Source organism: Dasypus novemcinctus, unplaced genomic scaffold (genome assembly GCF_030445035.2).
Source record: "Dasypus novemcinctus isolate mDasNov1 unplaced genomic scaffold, mDasNov1.1.hap2 scaffold_106, whole genome shotgun sequence".
Taxonomy (NCBI): Eukaryota; Metazoa; Chordata; class Mammalia; order Cingulata; family Dasypodidae; genus Dasypus; species Dasypus novemcinctus.
The window spans coordinates 732295-738921 of record NW_026688145.1 but is presented as its reverse complement, the minus strand read 5'-3'; the positions used below and the strand labels follow the sequence as shown (position 1 = coordinate 738921).

General features: G+C 50.8%; 1 pseudogene; it reads left to right on the top strand.

The window, feature by feature from the left end:
• Positions 1–1517: 1517 nt before the first annotated feature.
• Positions 1518–2745, top strand: LOC101421378 (ferritin light chain-like; annotated as a pseudogene).
• Positions 2746–6627: the final 3882 nt, after the last annotated feature.

Genomic DNA, 6627 nt, shown 5'->3' with positions numbered 1-6627 from the left:
TCTGCTTTTCAGGCCCTTCACTTCACCCCTTCCAGACAGTCGGGTTCACAACAATCAAAGGAATGCAGCTTATAAGTAGAAGGTGTGGACTCACTGGAAAGGGGCAAGCCGCTCCCCCTTTCCAGCTTTCTGCCAAAATGGACAGACAGAACCTACACAAATTCGGCAACCCTTCTAGGAACCCAGCTACCCTGACTGAGGCAGCCCCAATAAACTTGTGCATGGCATGGACACAAATGACCTCCAAACCCCGGCAAAGGGGCAGACCAGAGACAAGACAGCAGAGCATGCACAAATATCTTAACTCCACAAACTTTCAGACTCCTCAGGTTTCCCCCATAATCATTTCACCCCCTTGCAAATGGCAAGGGAGGGTTCCAGCTCAACTAAATTCTACTTTACATAACCACACAACTCTAACATTAGCATTAAGCTGACACAGGCAGAAGAATAAAGGTCACTAATCGGACCCACAAGTTCTATATATATATATATACTTTTTAAGCATAGCTGTCCCCACAGCCACCACAAACCTTAGAACACTTAACATTTGGTATAAAGTGAATTTGTTCAAAGTTCAGCACCATAACAAAAGATTCCAGCTGACTTTTTCACTGTTTAACTTTACACCCAGACCAAGCTTCACTAGAAAGCTGATCCATAACCCACATCACCATAGTGAACTCTAAGGCTATAAAACCTTCACCTCTGAGTGAAGGTCCCCCACCTGACCTCAGAGAGTTTCCAGGGTTCCAGAAATGTCCTGAAACAGCCTTGTAAACTTCCCAATGATCCTCACTTTATCTTGCAGAGCAAACCCCATGTACCTGGAGGTTTCCTCTGCACTTCTGAGGAAGGCCCCCGGGTTCCAGACAAGTCCATGCTCTCATAGACAACCCCTGAATCCCACCGACATTCTGTGCCATCCCACGTACCCTAGAATCATCACCTCCAAGGATTCCCAATGCCTCCATAGATCTCCCACCTCCCACCACCTTTTGACTTCCCGGAGTCAGCCTGGGGACCCATGCATCCCATGAAGCAAACCAAGACTGACCCTCCCCAATTACACCCCAATTCCCCATTTCACAACAACCTGGTTCTCCAGGTGTGTGACTTAATCACTCCCCCCTTCCCCTGCTTGCCAGAGTTGCCATTGAGCCCTGGATCTGCTCTGATTGGTTCACGTACGGTGTCTATGCCCTGCCTTCTGTTGCCATGGATTGATGGGCTGCTCTATCTACCCTCCCCACCCCCATAGGGCCCATGCTACAAAAGGCACTGCCAAGGCCAGGCCCCTCCACAGTGTACCCAGCGATCCCATGGATCTGTCTCTTGCTTCAACGGTGTGTGAATGGAACAGTCCTGGGGAATCTTCCCCACACCTTCTCTGCATCGACCACCTTGCAACTGCTTCTCCAGTTGCAACCTCTAGGTCCATCTTCTTGGCCATCCCCCGCTGCTGGGACCAGCTAACACCACTTTTTTTGTGGTTACCTTCTTTTTGTCAACTAACCATGTACTACCAGGTCCGTCAGAATTATTCCGCCAACCTGGGGGCCTCTGTGAACCGCCTAGTCAACCTGCAGCTGCAGGCCTCCTACACCTACTTCTCTCTCACTAGCTTTCCTGGGCATCCCCTGGCACATGTTTCCCCCACCTGCGCGTGCCTTTGGCCCTCAGTGCATGCACGTGCCTTCTTTGTACTGCCAGTTAGTCAGATGAAGGAGTCCACCGGCCGGGCCTCGCCGGGTCTCATGCTGACCATTGTCTCCTCCATCTTTTCCCACAGGGCTACTATTTCGACCATGATGATGTAGCCCTGAAGGGCGTGGACCACTTTGTCTGCGAGTTGGCAAAAGAGAAGCACGAGGGTGCCGAGCATCTCTTGAAGATTCAAAACCGGTGCGGTGGCCATGCCCTCTTCCAGGACATGCAGGTAAATGGTGTGCAGACAGCAGGCTACAACTCCCAGCAGGCCGTGTGCACCACATCCCTTGACTGGCAATTTAGGTGCCTTGCGGGCTTGTGGGACATTGAGTTCAGTTTTATGTGGATTGTTTATGGTGGCTGAAGTGGAGGCACTCTCACAAGACATGGCATCCAGACAGCTCCCTTGCTTTCCGGGATGGTGAAGTTGCAGGAGACTGGAGGACGTGCAAGGACGCTCTCAGATCCACTTGGGGCTACATCCATTCTGCACTCTTTCCTGCCTGGGATGGCTGGGAAATGTGTGTGGAAAGCACTGAACCTGTTTCTTTCTAATGTACAGAAACATTCCAAAGACGAGTGGTGTAATACCCTGGACGCCATGGAATCTGCCCTGGCCCTGGAGAAGTCCCTGAACCAGGCCCTTTTGGATCTGCATGCCCTGGGATCTGCCAACACAGAACCCCATGTAAGTATTTCCCTCCTCCATGGCTACCCAAACTCAGACTTTCCTTGGGATGAACCCTCCACTCTAAGCCTTGACTCCCTTTGATTGTCCAGGGAAATTCCTTGTGGTGCCTCACTTCCCACATCTGCCACATTGTTACCTATTATCTCATATTATGTCTTAGTAGATTTTTCATTTCTCTTCTATTCCTCAGCTCTGTGACTTCCTGGAGAACCATTTCCTAGATGAGGAGGTGAAACTGATAAAAAAAGACAGGCAGCCATCTGACCAATCTCTGCAGGTTTGATGGCCCGCAGGCCAGGCTGGGAGAGTATCTTTTTGAATGTCTCACCCTCAAGCACGACTAGGAGCCTCTGGAGCCAAGAAGCCATGGGTGAGGGCTCTATTCCCCCCAGCATCCAGGCTTTTGCCTGAGCCCCTCCAGCCAGGAGGCATCTTTCTGCCATCTTGTAGCCCTCTAACAAGCCCTGAACCAAGTGTAAACAATAAGGATTTCTGCAGGAGGTGGTGATGGTGAGCGTGTCTTGTGTGGGGAATTTATCAGGTTTGAACCCTCTCCTGTGGGTGGTGTGCTATAGCCAGTTCTTGCCTCACTATTTATTACTCCAGGGAGAGTTGAACTAAGTGGGTAGCAGGAAGCAGGCTTAGTGTTTTACAGTGTAACAGTAACCAGAAAGGGATCCTGTTTAGTGAGTAATAATGGAGCAAGGCCTCTGCCAAGCTCTGAGATACTGCTTTGGACCAACCCTGGCAGGTAGGTAGCTCTTTCCAGATTATATGGGCACATAGAAGTTACTATGTCAATTAACTATGGTAAGCAAGCACACAAGACTAGGTATGAGGGTAGCTTGCCCCATCCGTACCTGGGCGTGTAAGAGATCAGGCCTGTCTTGAACATTAGGGTCTTCCCAATGTAAAGCACATAATCGGTAGCAGGAACTATTGATCTGAGCAGCTGGGGGCTTATGATGTACAAGAAGTGCTGAGCTGGGGTTTTGGGTCTTAGTTGAGAAAGGAGAGCTGAAGGTAGGGTTCATATTGTCTAAAAGAGAACGGAAGAAGCTTGTAGCATCTTGGGATAAAAAAGCAAACTACTGTGGCAGCTCTGACCCCTATTCCTTTGGTTTTTGGTAGAAGAGGAATCGGGAAGTGACTGCTATGTATCGTTTGCTCAGCACCATGACCTCTTGCTCTCTACATATGATCTGGTTGTGGGGGCTCCTGTGTCTGTCACAAGGATGATGACCCAGGACCTAAGACTCCTCACTCAGAGCCTCCTGTTCTCTTCATTGGTGATGATGTGCTCAGAAATGCACATGTGGCCTAGTGAGCCTAGAACTATAAGGAAAAAATGTATTGTCTTTTTTCCTGAAAATAGAGCCATCTCAGCGGAGCCCTGAAAAGATTTTTAAGGCCAGTGCACCAGACCTTTCTGCCATGATAAAAATAGCCTACATCTGTGCTGTAGCAACATGTGGCTAAAGGGCTACTCTGTGGAGCCTCCTTCCTCACACAGCTCCTTCCTGCCAAAGAGAGCTTAAGCCATGTGTTTGTCACTTGCAAGTCCCAAGCAAGCAAAAGAGGATTTCCTTCCTTGAAATAACACTGGAATTCCAAACAGCAATCCAAATCTCTCCAGGACAGCAGGATGAAATGAGCCACTGTGGATGCATAGGTGAGCAAGAGGGCTAGGTCTGGAGGATCTGAAACCAAGAGGAGGGAGGGGTCTCTATAGAGGTCCACTAAGTCCACATGTTGGACAACACCTGGGATCCTTAAATGTAGATGTAGTTTTTTCACTTCTGAACACACACTTCAATCACACCCATTCCACCCTCCCACTAACCTCCCCCCACTGCAAACCAAGCAGGGCACCAGCACATGTGAGGGGGGCCCTCCCTATCACCAGAGCTTGGAGATGGAAGAACCTCGAGGTAAATGTGGGTGTCTAGAACCCAGTGGGCTGAGCTCTGGATGGGAAGGGGGCAACACAGTTTAAGGTTCTAGGCTCAGCAGCCATCCCTAGAATGTAAGCAGTTTCCTGGTGGACTGTGCTGTTAGGGGGTGAACACAGCCAGTTCCATCCTCAGTAGGGGGTTTTCCCTGGAGGACACAGGAGTCTGAATGGAGTCACTGGAGTCTGGAGTCACGCGAGGTTGTTCAGACTCAGGGAACAAGTGTGGTCTGGTCCAGAAAAGGCCAGAAATTGTTTCTGAGCATTCTCTAGCAGGAATGAGGGGCCAAGTGGTTCTGCCCCTTGTTGCTTGGCCAAAGTGGGGGTGTGTGGCAATGGGACCTGGGTGGGCACTGGACTTAACTGAGGGGGTAGAGGCTGTGATGAGGAATCCCCCAGCAAAGCTGAGCACTCAGGTGGGGCTGGAGCCGAGAACACCTGAATGTCCTGTGTTGGAGCCTGAGATCTGGGACTGAAAAGGAGGACCTCTGCACCCAGGTATCCTAAGTGCCTGAAAATGTCCTATCTCTGGATGTAGTGCCCTATTAGTAGAGACATTATAGGGAAGCCAGTGCTTGGTGGCTCCCAGGCCAGGCTAGGGCATGGCACACTCTATAAGGTCTAGAATTTGCAAGCCAAAAAGAGCTCTAGAAGTCCAGCCTGGAAGGCAGCTGGCAGGGTTTACTGAAACCTCTAGTGCTGCAGGGCCAATGGCAGATTCCTGGCCTCTGGGATCCTGGCCAGGCATGGGGGAGCTCCAGCGCACATATTATGCATTCTGGAACCAGAGGAAGGCATGACATTGTGGATTCTGTAGTGTCGGGAGGTGAGCACTGCGCTGGGGCTGCTGGATTGTATGGCAGTAGGGTTGGGCCGTGGACCCCACAGAGGTTTGAGGTGCAGTGGACATGTGGACCACCGCTGCAGTCATCCGCCCTCCAAGGGAGATTGTGGGGCAGAGGCCTTAGTTGCACCCCTCACCTAAGGAGTTAGCGGGGCTGATGGGCACACTGGGGCTGCTGAGTGACCTCGAGGGTACCGTGTCCACCGAGCTGCACTTGCTCCAGATGCTGGAAGAGGGGCAAGAGGTGCAGCAAGGCAGCTCCATGGAAAGGATGTTGCTCCAGTCCTTGGCGGCCTCCTGGTCTTCATCATAGCTCTCGCTATCATCAGGCAGCCCATCCTCGGGCTCCTCCTCATCCTCGCTCTCATCTGGGCTCGAGTGTCTTGACAGTGAGGGCAAAGGTGGCACTGAGGCAGTGCGTGGTTAGCGGTAGCCTGGGCCTGTGAATGGGGCACGGGCACACAGCGCAGAGTGGGCCGCGGGCACCCAACGGCCCAGCCCAGGCATCCCAGTGCCCTCAGGGTCCCCAGGACTCCCTCCTGCTCCCGCCCCCCCAGCGCTCGGTGCTCCAGAGTCCACTTCCACTCACCTAGTCCACCTCGTGGGGCTCAAAGTGAAGTGGTCAAGAAAGGCCTTGGTCAGCACCATATGGCATGTGGACATGTAGTACTGCAGGGAAGGCAGAGGATGGGGATTCGGGGGGTGTGGTGCTGGACCCCTCCAGCAGGCCCTGGCCACACCCCATATGCAGATGAGCAGACTCAAACAAATTTTTGAGTCCCTTTTATACAGAGTGGAAAGGACAAATGGTCCTTTTGTTTCAGTTCTCAATAGGAATGAATTAGTATATATCTTCCACATCTTAGGTAAGCTTTTAGCATGGACTTCAAACATTCTAGATAAGCTTTTAGACCATGTGGTTTGCATTTCCCCTGAATATTTAAAGTTTATAGACTTTGCATTGTTAAACTGTTTCCTGGGACTGGAGTTGTTGCCATGGTTACCAAGGGCAGTACTGCAGCCTCCTACCACCCCCCACCCACAAGTCTCAGGCAGCTTAGGTTATCTCTTAAGAGATATAGAACCTCCCACCCATAGCCCACATCATTCCCCCCTTATGCCAAAGTTTATCTTGCTAAGCTCTGGCATAATTATGGTTTGAGCTGTGAGGTGGATGGCTGTTTGTTGTTTTGATTGATTATTTTACCTATCAATTTTCAGTTTAGCATTCAGGAACCTGTTTCCAGTACTTTAGAAATTTTCACTCCAGACAGTAGAATTTTGGGGCAGGAGCCCCTCTGCAGTCATCTCGGGGCCACTGGCATCTATGTAGATTTTCAGTCAGGCTCTAGATACATCTATTAATTTTGTTTTACCGTTAGAGAGTTTACACCTTTACTCTCAAGGGGGTGCTGAATGGAGATGATCTCT